This window comes from Oryctolagus cuniculus, chromosome 8 (genome assembly GCF_051225735.1).
Source record: "Oryctolagus cuniculus isolate XC-2025 breed Fujian yellow rabbit chromosome 8, ASM5122573v1, whole genome shotgun sequence".
In the NCBI taxonomy this organism is placed as follows: Eukaryota; Metazoa; Chordata; class Mammalia; order Lagomorpha; family Leporidae; genus Oryctolagus; species Oryctolagus cuniculus.
This window is the reverse complement of record NC_142874.1, coordinates 41,312,508-41,328,141: the sequence shown is the minus strand read 5'-3', so window position 1 is coordinate 41,328,141 and position 15,634 is coordinate 41,312,508.

The window sequence follows — 15,634 nt, the reverse complement described above, 5'->3', positions numbered from 1 at the left end:
GTCACCTTGAATGTAAATGGCTTTAACTCTCCAGTTAAAAGACACAGACTGGCTGATGGATTAAAAAACAAAACCCATCTATTTGATGCCTACAAGAAACACTAAGAAAACTGAGAAAACTAAAAAACACCATTGCTATTCAATATAGTACTGGAAGTTTAAGCCAGAGCCATTAAACAAGAAAAAGAAATCAACGGGATTCAAATTAGGAAGGAAGAAGTCAAACTATCCCTATTTGAAGATGACATGATTTTATATAAGGGTATCCAAAAAACACCAAGAGACTATTGGAACTCATAAAAGAATTTGGTAAAGTAGCAGATATAAAATCAATACACAAAAAATCAACAGCCTTTTTATACACAGATAATGCCAACACTGAAAAAGAACTTGTAAGATCAATCCCATTCACAATAGGTACAAAAAAATCAAATACCTTGGAATAAACTTAACCAAGGAAATATCACTATGATAAGAATTACAAACCATTAAAGAAAGAAATAGAAGATACAAAAAAAGGAAAAATCTTCTATGTTCATGGATTAAAAGAATCAATTTCATCAAAATGTCCATTCTTCCAAAAGCAATTTGCACATTCACTGCGATACCAATCAACCTACCAAAGACATTCTTCTCACATCTAGAAAAAATGATGCTGAAATTCATATGGAAACACAGGAGACCTCAAATAGCTAAAGCAATCTTATACAACAAAAACAAAGCCAGAGGCACCACAATACCAGGTTTCAAGACATGTAAGGCAGTTATAATCAAAACAGCCTGGTACTGGTACAAAAACAGATGGATAGACCTATGGAACAGAATAGCAACACCAGAAATCAATCCAATCATCCACAACCAACTTATATTCAACCAAAGAGCTAAAACCAATCCCTGGAGCAAGAACAGTCTCTTCAACAAACGGTGCTGGGAAAACTGGATTTCCACATGCAGGAGTATGAAGCAGGACCCCACCTTACATCTTACACAAAAATCCATTCCTAGTGGATTAAAGACCTAAATCTATGACCTGATACCATCAAATTACTAGAGAACATTGGGGAAACCCTGCAAGACATTGGCACAGACAAAGAAATCTTGGAAAAGACAGAGGCACAGGCAATCAAAGCCAAAATCGACAAATGGGATTACATCAAATTGAGAAGCTTCTGTACACTCAGGAAAGTGAAGAGACAACTGACAGACTGGGAGAAGTTATTTGCAAACTATGCAACTGATAAAGGATTAATAACCAGAATATACAAAGAGATCGCGAAACTCCACAACAAAACAAACAACCCAGTGAAGAAATGGGCCCAGGGTTTAAACAGACACTTTTCAAAAGTTGAAATCCAAACAGCAAACAGACACATGAAAAAATGCTCAGAATCACTAGCCATCAGGGAAATGCAGATAAAAACCACAATGAGGTTTCTCCTCAACCCACTTAGAATGGCTTTCATACAGAAATCAACAAATGCTGGCGAGGATGTGGGGGAAAAGGTCCCCTAATCCACTGTTGGTGGGAATGTAAACTGGTAACACCACTATGGAAATCAGTTTGGAGATACCTCAGAAATCTTAATATAGACCTCCCATATGATCCAGCCATCTCACTCCTGGGAATTTACCCAAGGGAAATGAAATCAGCAAATAAAAGAGTTTTCTGCACCCTCATGTTTATTGCAGCTCAATTCACAATAGCGAAATGCCTCTCAACTGAAGACTGAATAAAGAAATTATGGGATAAGCACTCTATGGAATACTACATAGCAATAAAAAAAAAGTAAATCCAATAATTTGCAACACAATGGATGAATCTGGAAAACATCATACTTACTGAAATAAGCCAGTCCCAAAGGGACAAATACCATATGCTCTCCCTGATCTGTGATAACTAATAGAGTACCTAAAAGGAAATCTGTAAACATGAAATTGACACTTTGAGAAGCAGTAACTTTTTAAAAAAAAAAAAACATTTATTTACTTTGCTTGAAAGTCAGAGTTACAGAGAGAGAGAAGGAGAAGCGGGGGGGGGGGGTCTTTCATCCACTGGTTCACTCCCCAGTTGGCCACGAACGCTGGAGCTGTGCTGATCTGAAGCCAGGAACCAGGAGCTTCTCCCATGTGGGTGCAGGGGCTCAAGGACTTCAGCCATCTTCTGCTGCTTTTCATGCCACAGCAGAGAGCTGGAATGGAAGTGGAGCATCCGGGTCTTGAACCGGTGACCAAATGGGATGCCAGCACTATAGGCTGCGGTTTTACCCGCTATGCCACAGCACCAGCCCCAGCGAAGCAATAACTTGAACAGCCCTTGTCTTGACTGTTGAGAAATATTTTGTTGTTGTTGTTGTTGTTTGTTTGTTTTTTAATGGAGAATGGGACTGGGAATAAGAGGGAGGAAGAAGTAGGGTGGGATCGGGATGGGAGGGCGGGTATTATGTAAAGAATTGCTATATTCCTAAAGTTGTACTTAGAAATTTGTACTCATCAAATAAAAGGCTTCTTTGGGGGAAAAAAAACATTGGGGGGCAGATGTCTCTTCTCAGATGGATTTTATTTTCCTTCAAAATACCCAAGAGTGGGACTGCTGGATTATATAGTTCTATTTTTAACTTTCTGAGGCATCTTAGTACTGTTTTCCACAATGGCTGTACTAATTTACGCTCCCACAAATAGTGTGCCAGGGTTCCCTTTTCTCCACATCCTTGACAACACTTGCCCTCTTTTGTCTACTTGATAATAGCCAGTCTTACTGAGTGAGGAGACATCTCACTGTGGTTTTGATTTGCTTTTCCCTGATGATTAGTGATGGTGAGCATTTTTTCATATGTCTGTTGACCATTAAATGCCTTCCTTGGAGAAATGTCTGTATAGATCTTAAGCTCATTTTTAAATTGGACTGCTTGTGGTTGCTTTGCTATTGTGCTGTTTGAGTTCCTTACGCATTCTGCATATTAACCCCTTGTCAGGTGTGTAGATTGTAAATATTTTCTCCTATTCTACAGGCAGTCTCTTCACTCTGTTGGTTGTCTCCTTTCCTGTGCAAAAGCTCTTTAGTCTGATGAAATCTCATTTATTTATTTTTGCTTTTGCTTTCTGTTTTTTAGGGTCTGATTTAGAAAATCCTTGCCAATTCCAATGTCCTGCAGTGTTTTCCCAGTTTTCTTCTAATAGTTTCAGATCCCACATTTAGGGCTTTAATCCATTTTGAAGGGGTTTTTGTACAAGGTAAGAGATGGGGTGAACCTCAGTTTTGCCATTTGTAAAAATGGAGCTCATGAACCCCTTTTCCAGGATTGCTGTGAAAATGCATTTTGTTTTACTGATATATCCTCAATACCTTGAATGGTACCCAGTACATGCTGGGTGTTCAATAAATATTTATTGAATGGACAAATGAAATGACAACAACAGAACTGCCAAACCCAGCATCTGGCTCATTGAGGATGTTTCATTTTCTTCGTGGGCAGGTGAATCCACAGGATGGAGAAAGAATGTTTGGAGAGGGAGTCTGGGAAGGCAGTGATAAGAGCCAACGTGTAAATACTCTATGGACCAGGGCCGGCACTGTGGCTCACTTGGTTAATCCTCTGCCTGCGGTGCCAGCATCCCATATGGGCACTGAGTTCTAGTCCTGGTTGCCCCTCTTCCAGTCCAGCTCTCTGCTGTGGCCAGGGAAGGCAGTGGAGGATGGCCCAAGTGCTTGGGTCCCTGTACCCGCATGGGAAACCAGGAGGAAGCACCTGGCTCCTGGCTTCCGATCAGCGTAGTTCCGGCTGTAGCAGCCATTTGGGGAGTGAACCAATGGAAGGAAGACTTCTCTCTCTCTGTCTCTCTCTCTCTCTCTCACACTAACTCTATCTGTCAAATAAATAATTAAAAAAAAATACTCTATGGATCAAATGCTGTTCTACAGGCTTTACGCCTAGTAACTCCTATAATATTCAAACCCTAGTCTTCACCCACTTGAGAAAGCTTCCTACCCTGTGCCCTTAGCAAAGTTATTTCGTCTTTCTCTGCCTCAGTTTGCACGTTTATAAAAATGTAATAGTGCTGACTGCATAGCTTTGTTTTAGAATTAAGTTGGTTAATCCACACATAGTTCTTGGGACAATTCCTTTAAAATGAGCACTCAATCAATATGTCTTAATGCTGATTAGGCTATGAAATCCCCACTATTCCATGTTTTACTGACATGATGTTCTTCTGAATTCAATAAGTAAATGCTTTAAGAGTTCTGAGATGGGTCAACAATGTAGCACAGTGGATAAAGCCTCTACTGCAGAGCCAGCATCCCAAATGGGCACTGGTGCTTGGACCCCTGTACCCACCTGGGAGACCTGGAAGAAACTCCTGGCTACTGGCTTCCAAATGGTCCAGCTCTGACCATTGTGGCCATTTGGGGAGTAAACCAGGAGATGGAAGATCTCTCTCTGTCCCTCTCTCTCTCTGTAACTCTGCCTTTCAAATAAATAAATACATCTTAGGGGGAAAAATAGTTCTGAGAGGGGAGAGAGCAGTGCAGGCAGGACCTTGACTAGAGAACATAGGATTTAAGCTGGGCCTTCAGCAAACTGGATGGGCAGAGAGGCACAGAAAGGACTTCCCAGGACGGGGTAGGGTGTAGGGGTAAGATGCCAGGAATGGTGTTACAGATACGCTATTTACTAGTTCTGTCTTGGCTATTCACTAGTTTCCTCGCTTGTAAAATCAAGCTAATACGTGCCTCGCAGGGTTATTCTGCTAGGATGGTCTATGAACGCACAAACATAAAACAGCCCAATGCCAGGCATGTTATAAGCACCACATGTAAGTAGCTAGAACAACTATTCCATTAAGAGCAGAAACAGAAATGTGCGCGATAACGAGAAAATGAACTGAGTGAGCCCTGGCTCCCTGGAACATCTGTGGTTTTTCCACCTCTGTGAGACCTTGTTGGCAGCATAAACCTGGCTTAACTGGAGCCTTAAGTTGTACTGGCTTGGATTTGGGGCTGGGGGGTAGGAATTGGTTTGGGGGATCCTACTTAGGACAACTTTTATACTCAGATTTAAGTTGGTTTATGTGCTGGAAAATGAAGGAAATCGTTGAGTGGAGGGGCGCTCTGCTGTTTCTTCCAACTCCTCCCCGCAGACGGCGGCTTGCTGCATTTAAGCCCTTGGTGCTGCGGGTGAGAACAAGAAGGCAATACGAGCCCTGTACATTCCAGCTCCTCTTGAAAACGCTTACTATAAACTCCTTGCTCCCAGAATAATTTTCTCGACCTCAGAGCTCCCTCAGACTCTGGTATTTCCTTCTTAATCCTTTCATCCAACCCCACCCCAGATATTTTTAAAAAGCATGATCTCAGGCCTACCGTTTCCTTTCATATCCATGGCAGGAATTATTTTAATCCCTTTAAAAGTTTCTTTGTGAGATTCCTAGGACGGGAAGGGTCATTTATCACGGGCGCTTCGAGGGGGTTAAGCGTGGCATTTTGCAGATTTCTCTACAACACAGGCAAGCCCTGGGCGAATGCATGGACCTATCTTTTAAAAATCGACATTTGGAGATGTGATAACGGTTCTCGTTATGAACGACACAGACATAGAATATCAGAAACTTCTAGAATGTTTTCCCCAAAGTGCCTTGTTCCTGACCGCCTCGGGTCTTCTGCCCAAGCGCCCTTACCTGACTCGCTTCCCCGCACTCACGCGGCCGGGCCGGGCACTCTGCACCGAGCCGTCCCGAGCAGGGCGGCCCAGTCCCTATTTCTACTCGGTGCGTTTGCGCTCCTCCATTGGAAACTTAGCAAATAACGATGGCTGTCGTCACCCAGGTGCTTATTCTGTTTTCCCAACTGGACGGTAAAATCCAAGCTACTGACCCGGCCTTTACCTCCCCGGCTCCCTCCCCATAGTGCATTGTCAGAGAAGGTTCTAGAAACAATGTTTTACACTTTAGTGACAGTCTTCCTAGCTCTGAAATAGCTTGACTAATGATGAGCATGTGATTGGATCATTGTTGTTTTCGCTCTGAAAACAGAAAACGCGTCACTCCAGGGAGGTTGGCTTGCGACCTTTCTTCCATTTCTAAATGCCATATTTCTGACGCCGCACCAGACGACAGTGTCGCAATGAGCAGGCCTCTCTGGACGTTCGGCCTGGAACTAATTCCACTCTCTCTCCGGCTTCTGCAGAACACAGGGCCTGAGCTAGTTCTATTTATTAATTGCATTTGGCAAGGGGAGTTATTCCTTGTAAAAAATACACCAGCAGGCTATTAAAAATAATGATCAAAGGAGAAAATTAAAAATAATGTGCAAAAGAAGACAACTGCTTCTTTCCAATGTGAGTTTAGAAATAATTCTCGTATTTTTTTTCTGTAAGTATTGAGTGCTTGCTTGGTGACACTGAAGTGTTCAAAAGAGAGGGAAGATGTGTTAGCACAATCTCTTTAGCGACTTAATCTTTTTTCTTAAAGATTTATTTATTTACTTATTTGAAAGTCCTCAGAGTTACATAGACAGGGATGGAAAGACACACAGAGAGATAGAAAGAGGGAAGTCTTCCACCCACATTCCGCAATTAGCCACAATGGCCGGATTGGAGTCGATCCGAAGTCAGGAACCACTTCCGGGTCTCCCACACAGGTGCAGGGGCCTAAGGACTTAAACCATTTTCTGCTTTCCCAGGCCATAGCAGAGAGCTGGATTAGAAGTGGAGCAGCCAGGACTTGAACTGGCGTCCACATGGGATGCCGACCCTGCAGGCAGCTGCTTTACCCAGTAGGCCACTGCGCCAGCCCGTCTTTTTTTCTTTTTAAACATTTTATATAGGTTTTAACAATGAAGGCTTGATAATGGTGAAAACATGAAGCCTTCTGGAATTTTAAGTAACTTTTATCTCTCTCTCTTTTCTGGAGAAAATTCAAAGCTTTATTTGAATTGTCAAAAATGGCTGTTAATCAAAAGAAATTTTAAAAATATGCTTCCCGGGCCGGCGCCAAGGCTCATTTGGTCAATCCTCCACCTGCGGTGCTGGAATCCCATGTGGGCACTGGGTTCTAGTCCCGGTTGTTCCTCTTCCAGTCCGGCTCTCTGCTGTGGCACAGGAAGGCAGTGGAGGATGGCCCAAGTGCTTGGGCCCCTGCACCTGCATGGGAGACCAGGAAGAAGCACCTGGCTCCTGGCTTCAGATTGGTGTAGCTTCAGCCTTAGTGGCCATTTGGGGGGTGAACCAACGGAAGAAAGACCTTTCTCTCTGTCTCTCTCTCACTAACTCTGTCAAATAAAAAAAAAAAGTATTCTTCCCACCAGCTTCTCTGATAAGAGACATGAAAATACTTCCATATAATTTTATAAATAAATGCTCTTGTTCAATTAACCCTTGATGTTGTAAAACTGTCCTCAAATGTTCAAAAAATAAAAATAAAAACTCGCTTTGATTGCAAATATGAGGGTACTTCAAAAAGTTTTTGGGAAGTGGAATTAAAAGATAAGCTTATTTTGGTGCACAAAAAAGCAATCAAAATCCATGCATAAAAGGGGATCTTTCAAAAGTTCATAAGGGGCCAGGGGCTATAGTGCAGTAGGTTAATCCTCCACCTGCGGCACCGGCATCCCATAAGGGCACCGGTTCTAGTCCCAGCTGCTCCTCTTCCGATCCAGCTTTCTGCTATGGCCTGGGGAAAAAAAGCTGTAGAAGATGGCCCAGGTGCTTGGGCCCCTGCACCCACGTGGAAGGCACAGAAGTGGCTCCTGGCTTCGGATCAGCTCAGCTCAAAACACTGCAGCCATTTGGGGTATGAACAAGCAGAAGGAAGACCTTTCTCTCTTTCTCTCCCTCTCACTGTCTGTAACTCTACCTTTCAAATAAATAAATAAAATCTTTTTTTAAAAAAAAATGCACATTATGAAAAAACTACCCATAGATTTGAAATTTTTTTGCACCAAAATATTTTTAAATCCACTTTTCCACAAACTTTTTGAAGTACCTTCTTATATCTCAAGTTTTAATGACTTTTTAAAAATTTCCAGTGCAACAAAACGAAACCCTCAAACCTTAACAGCCTCAAAGTTAAAAAGAAAAAACAAAACCAAGTAGTATTCACAGGTTAAACTTATCCAAGGATCCCTCGGGCCTTCTGAGGTTGACAAGGAGTTTGGGAATTGCTCTGCAGAATTTTGAACATCTGGCGTCCTGCTCTACGCGGTGCTGCTAAGTCATTGAAAAGTGTTAGCTTGTTAGTTTGCCTGATTAAAAACATAGCGGCGAGTCCCTCAGGTCCCACAAACACCGCCAGCAGCACTTAAGTGATCCCGGCACAGTGAAACATTCTCTGGGCAGTTAATTAGGAACGATGCCTTTCCCAGATGCCAAGAAGTTTTCCAAGTGCTCAGCAGTTTGTGTCTATCACAGGCACTATTGAAAGTTGCCTGGGCTTGTGGAGAAAGTTCTCACAGTCAACAAGAATTAGAAGAATGATCTTCTAACCGGCGACATGATGTGAAATGAAGTCCGTTTTGTAAGAAATCTAGCTTCGGGACCAGCGTTGTGGCAAGGCAGGGGAGGTACCACCTGGGACGCAAGCATCCCATGTGAGTGTTGGTTTGAGTCCTGGCTGCTCCACTTCCGATCCAGCTCTCTCTCTGCTGTGGTCTGGGAAAGCAGTGGAAGATGGCCCAAGTCCTTGGGCCCTGCACCTACATGGGAGACCAGGAGGAAGCTCCTGGCTCCTGGCTTCGAATTGGCGCAGCTCTGGCCATTGCGGCCATTTGGGAAGTGAACCAGTGGATGGAAAACCTCTCTCTCTCTCTCTCTCTCTCTCTCTGTATGTATGTATGTATGTAACTCTGCCTCTCAAACAAATAAATAAATAAATGTATTTTTATCTTTTACACTAAAATGGCTATGGAATATGATTAAAATACCAAAGAAATTATGCAAAATAAAAAAGTAAAGACTTTATTCTTTGTGCACCACATGTCCTATAATATGTATGAAGACTTTACTCTTCCTTCTTTGGCCCCCGCCTGTCTCACAGAGCAACACAGCTTATTAGTGTACTAGTTCAGAATTTGTTTAAAAAAAGAACGAGAAGTCATTTACTAGAGAATCACTTATTCTCCAAATAAATAAAAATTTGTTTTGCCTCATCTCATTTTTTTCTTACTCAGTGTTTTAAAATCTTTTTGGGGCTTGAACCTTAAAATACAGTTTTCAGGTAGATTATTATTACATTATTCCCAATAGCCTGGACGATGTTTTTTCCATTAATTAGGATAATTTCTGGTTAGGCCATTTAGTTAGAGCATTTGTCCAGCATCTGTCCATGAAAAACCAAGTTATTATTCAGCTTGTGTTTCCTTATCACATGCTATATTCATACATTTTATGAAGAAGGGACTCAAGACTATTAATTGGATATTATTAAAATCTATTTTTATAAAGATGTATGATTATGTATTTGCTCCATGTGCAAATTATAGTTTGTGATCAGCGTAAATTGGTGTCGCCACTAGGGGGTGTGTGTTTGGTGTGGGCAGTTACCAGGATCTTCAGCAGGTTCAGCTCGAGTTCTGCTTCAAGTTTAGCTATGGGAGCATCTCCTTTCCTCACTTCCACTCTCCCCTGAGGTCTCCAGGGCCCCACAGCCCTTCTTAAGGTGGTTAAAAGTTATGCTCCACACACGGGGAGCCCGGTTTTGAAAGCTAAGGGTGGAATAAGTCATTTCCGCAAGATGATCACCAAGCAAAGTACCTGCAGCCCTCTTTGGGGAAGCCATGAGGGGGCAGAACCACTGATGGCAGCCCCAGGCCCCAGCAGTGGACCACACAGGCTCCCCTCGGAGGCAGCTCAGCCCCCATAGCTCTCTGATCTTCAAGAGGCTCTGGCTACAATTCGTCATTATTGGGCCATCCCCATTGGTCTCTCTGCTCTCACACCTTTCTCTCTCCCCACCCCTGGAAGGAGTCTTTTAATGTTGGATTTTCACTCTACTTTCCCCAAACCCTAGTCTCTCTAACATTTTCCTATGTTCAGAGTCCCACAGTTCTGCTTATGGTGTAGACTTGCAAGACAAAGATGGGATGTCTTCTCCCTCTCTTCCTACATTTGTTCCTACACATTTACAGAAGTAGCTCCTGTGTGTAAGCCATAACTACAGGCAGTCCCTCCAGGGCCAGACCCACCTCATCTCTCTCTTCCTCCCCACGCTCTCTTTTAGTTCTTTAACTAGTTCAGGCCCTCTCTTGCCCAAGCCGAGCCAGGATGGGTCCTCTTCCCAGCATTAGGCCTTGCCTAGATATCTCCTGTTTATCATGCAGGTCGCAGCTCCTAGCTCCTGTCATTTCAGCAAATCCTCCCCAGTCTTGCAACCAGGTCAGATCCTCATACTCGTATCAGGCAGCTGTACAGAAGCAGGTCCCGCTCCTTCAGAGCATTTATTACAGTGGCAGCGTTATATTTGATGGTGTCATTATGGCGGAAGACATGCTTCCCCCACTGGCCTGCAAATTACATAAGAGCAGATATATTTCTTTTTATCGTCACCATTAAATCCTCAGTGCCTAGCATAATGAACATCATGGGCCCTTGCTGGATAATTAGGCTTTTTTCCCTCACAATAAACTTTAGAGTCATTAGGTTTGAGTCAGTTTTATTTGTGAAAAGCCCTGGAGTACCTAAGTGAATTCGGTAAGATCCGTCTGAACTTCCAAAGGATTTAGTATGGACTGTCTAATAGAATCACTCCATCTGAGGGGACAATGATCAACTGCAGAAGAAAATAAGTCAAAGTTGAAATTTCTCAGTCTAAGTGCAAGCAGATATTTTAAAAGGTTATTAGCTTTGTAGCCAATGTATATTGCACATGCCACACAGTTCAGGAATGAAAAAATACACGGCTGGTGTGTAGAACACTGGATTAAGGCGCCACTTACAGACTGCAGGTTCGAGTCCTCACTGTTCCACTTCTGATGCAGCTCCCTGCTAACATACCTAGGAAGGCAGCAGAAGATGGCCCAAGTGCTTGGGCCCCTGCCACCCATGTGGGAGACCCGGATGGAATTTTGAGCTCCTGCATTCTGTCTGGCCCAGCCCTGGTTGTTGTGGCCATTTGGGGAGTGAACCAGTGGATGGAAGATATCTCTCTCCTTCTCTTTCTCTCTGCTGCTTTGCCTTTCAAATAAATAAATAACTAAAAAAATAATAAAATAAACAAAAAACTATACTTGCTCCCAATCCCCCAGTCCCAATCAGTAGAAGTTGATTAGAATAACTAATCTTGCCACTGAAATATAACTAAGTATCCTTTGGTTTCAGCTTCAGTTTCTTCCTGGTGATTCAGACACTGTTGATTTAGACTCTCCCGCACTACCTGTGGGTGCAAGTGCAGGACTTGCTCTAAATGGAAAGGCCTGGTAGAACAAAACAGCAAACTGGCTAGCACGCGGTGTGGGACAAATAGCTCTCAGTAAAGCACTTTGAGGGCTGGCAGATGCACCTCTGGATCTTCTTTGGGGAACAGCGCCTCATCTGAGCAGGCAGTGACAGGAAAATGGCTCTCGTCATTTGGCCCAGTTACCTATTTTGCAATATAGAAAATAGGGTGTGGTGCCAGCCATGACCTTGCTTTAACAAGAGGATTTTGTGGCTTACAAAGAGGAAGTTAGGGGAAATCACAGCACAACACAACAAAAGCCTGGTCTATTTCTAATACCAGAAACAAGACTGTAACTTTGCATGAGCAAATATTTAATCACACCAACAACCTGCTACGTATTTAATAGATAGACAATCTTGGAGAGACACAGAGGGCCCATCTAACCGTCCCACCTTTTAAAAAATCCATGCTCTTGTAGAGTTTTGAGAACTAGGGGAAAAAAAAATAAGTCAAAGGGGAGCCAAGTGGGAACCTTATGCTTCGGATTTTTTCCCCTGGGATGTTGGCTGATCAGGCGTTGTCTGATCAGGAAAGTTGACTCTTTCAGACTTTGGCTAAGGCATAAAGAAGAACATGTAATTCATAGTATGTTAAACCAGCAAATCTAGTTTTTCATCAACTCAATATTATGAGTAGTTCCTCTTTTACTTGGCAAGGAAAATTCTAACCTTGTGCTGATAAGATGTTCAACAAGGAAAAATATCACAGGAAGAGGAGATTTCAATAGAATTTGCAAGTCAAATTGAGAAAAGACTCACTTCAGCTGAGACCAGTAATTCAGCACATACACCCAAGAACAAAAGTTGGAAGTTTGAGCCTAGATGTTTCATTGAATATAAACAAGCATACTTAATCAGTTCTTTTGCTAAAGAAAGTTCTTTTGCTAAACGGTTTTCAATATTTTGCCTTTTATTTATAGTGTTATAAAACAGTAATTTTTAAATCTGTTGTTCTGAAATACAGAAAGCTCTGAAAAATGCTTTTTGTAATTCACTGGGTGAGAAATCCCGATGTGAACTTATTTGGCAATAAAACCTATGCAACAAGGTATGTATTACCTTTACACGTCTGACTTCATGTAAACATTTATTTTCATGTACACTGGAAAATTATTGTTGGATTGTGGGATGTTGTTCTAATGCCCCATGGGAGGGTAAAACTCACACACTGTGCATATATTATACATCATGCTTTTCAAATCTGAGAAATTCTGAAACACATATACTCCCAGGATTTTAGGTACAGGGCAAAGGGACTGCATGCATTGTTAACAAAAAATCTTAACACTTTTATTTGAATGCATTTATATCATGTATGCACATTAAGTCGGATTTCTGGGTTTGAATCCTACTCTGGCATCTCTGAGCTGTAGTAGCTACACTTACATTTTCTCAGCAGTAAAATAGAGATGATAGGAGTCGGGGTTATTCTGAAGATTAAATGAGGCAACTTGCAAAACACTCAGGACAATGGCAATTAGTCAGCATTTAATACATGTCAGCTATAATTATAACACGAGAGTGTCCCAACTTATAAACAGTGCATCTTTGCAACAACACTGTAGCCAGCCGTTATGTTCCTGTCTATATTTGGTATTATTGTTCTTGTAATGTGAGAAGCAAAAAAAGATATCCTATTCATTGTGTTGCTTGCATTTCTTTGATTTCTAGTGATGTTGAAAATATTTTCATGTTTCCACTAACAATTTTTTACTTAACTCCTCTTCTTGTCATACTTTAAAAAAAAATCTCCTTTATTACAAGGTTATTGAAAATCTTCACCTTTATTTTCTTCTCTAGTATCTATAAGTTTTTTTGCTCATTTATTTCCTTCCTTTCTTCTTTTATTTTAAGAGTTTAATCCCTTTAGGATTCATTTTGGAGTATGACTTTTAAAAAAATTCTAGGGCTGTCATTTTGGTGTAGCTGGTTAAGCTGCTTCATGCGATGCCAGTATCCCCTATGCGCACTGGTTTGAGTCCCGGTTGCTCCACTTCCCATCCAGCTCCCTGCTAATGGCCTGGAGAAAGCAGTGGAAGACGTCCAAGTGCTTGGGCCACTACCACCAACATGGGAGATCTGGATCAAGCTTCTGGCTACTGGCTTTGGCCTGGCCCAGTGCTGGCCATTGCAACCATTTTGGGCAGTGAATCAGCAGATAGAAGCTTTATCTCTCTGTCACTCTTTAAAAATAAAGAAATCTCTAAAAAAAAATTCTATTCTGTTAGCAGGTTGTCCCAATACCAGTTACTGAATAATCCATTTTTTCTATCACTGAGTTAAAGCTATTTTTACCATAAATTCTTTTTTTCTAAATATCATAATTATTTGATCTATTTATTCTCTTGCCCACACCATAATGTTAGGTAATTCTTCCCTCATTTTTATTTTTCAAGATTTTCTTAGATACTGATATACATTTATTCTTCCAGATGAAAATCAGAGTTATTTTGCAAAGTTGTCAATGAAAGTGCATTGAGATTAACTTGGAGGAAACTGACATTTTCCAATATTGAGTCTTCCCATTTCTTCAAAGTGTATGTTTCAAGTCTTTGTGGCCACATGTGATTGTGTGTTTCAAGTCTTTGTAGCTGCATGCGATTGCTAATAGCGACATCTGACAAATTCTGAAAATGCATGCCCTTTCAGCTTTTAGCAAGTAGAAACAACTGATTAATACATGACTATCTTTATTTATACTAGGTAACTGCAGTGGACTGAAGGCTTGCACCCTCCCCACCCCACCATTCATATGTTGAAATCTTCACCCCTCAGTGTGCTCTTTGTGAATGGAGAGGTAATTATGGGATTCTCATGATGGGAGTAGTGCCTTTGTGAGAGACTTCAGAGAGCTTGCTCTTTCTCCATGTTCACACAAGTATGGCGTGAGCACACAGAAAAGAAGGTGACAGTCTGCCTGCCGCCAAAGAAACCGACCACGCTGGCACCCTGATCTTGGACTTCCGGCTTCCAGAACAGTGAGAAAATGAATTTCTGTGCTTTAAACCACTTAATCTTTGGCATTTCGTTATGGCAGCCTGTGCAGGCTAATAGAGCTGTGTATGTGTTTCTTAGTGTGCACCGGACTTTGGGTTCCCCTAGGCTTCACAAGGTAATGACAGTCCCAGGAGACAGGCCAAGTGCGTCAGCTGATGTGGCAACAGAAAGGGCTACTTTGTGAGAAGTGCTTATTTTATTCTATTGCTTTGCACAAAGATCACTTCAGGAAAAATAAAGGTTTCTCAGTTGCCTTGTTCCCTATGCAAAATGAGAACAATGTTTTTGAGCTGAATAGATGAATTTCTAGAAATTTTGGCTTCCCTATCTTACTGCATAGAATGCCAACAGGAAAATTGTCATTGACCTTCAGTGACCATCTGGGCATACCTGGCAGGAGTGTAACCAGGTGCCAGTGATAGAAAAGTTGCAGGAGTTGCTTCTTGCCACGTCCAATGTGTAGCTTTACCATCACCGACTCTAGCCAGTTGATGTTTTACCAAGCACTGGGTTACAGCATGCTTCAAGACTACATCCTTGGCTGTCCGTATTGGCCACGCCCTCAGCTCGCTTCAGTCCTTATCTCCATGTCTTCCAGGCAGGCAGAGCAGAGCAACCCAGCGAGATAGGGTTAGCCTCTCCACCAGCAGGCCTTCTCAAGGGCTGAGCAGCAATCCTGTGGCTAATTTGGTGCCTGGCTGCCCAGTTCCAGGCCTTATCACGGCTACCCTGAACACTTGTCATTCCTCCTGCATTTCCTGTTGGAACCAGCCCCCTTCTCTGCGGCTTTAATAAAAACCCCAGACCATCTTCACTAAGAGGGGTGGTAGTTCTTGAGACTCAAAAAGTCTGCTAGGTCCTCATGCATCCATAGTACACTTTCTCTTTTCATTACCCTCAAACTCGTCCTATTTGATAAAGCACTGGAGACAAGGACTGAGCTTTTGCTGACAGTAGCTTCATGGAAACACCTTCCCAGTCATTTCTTTTAGTTGTGGAATACGTTATAGTTGAATATGTTTGCATGCAAAATTTTCATCTTCAAGTTAAATTCTCATGAAGCACTATCAGTCTCACTTGATCAATGGAGGATCAGGGAAATCGATGTCTCCCACAAGGAAGTACAAAACTGGGGCTAGATTTGGTTTATTCCAGTAAATGAAACTCTCTCGGAGAACCTCTCATGTGCACCAAACGGACCCCTCTCCCTT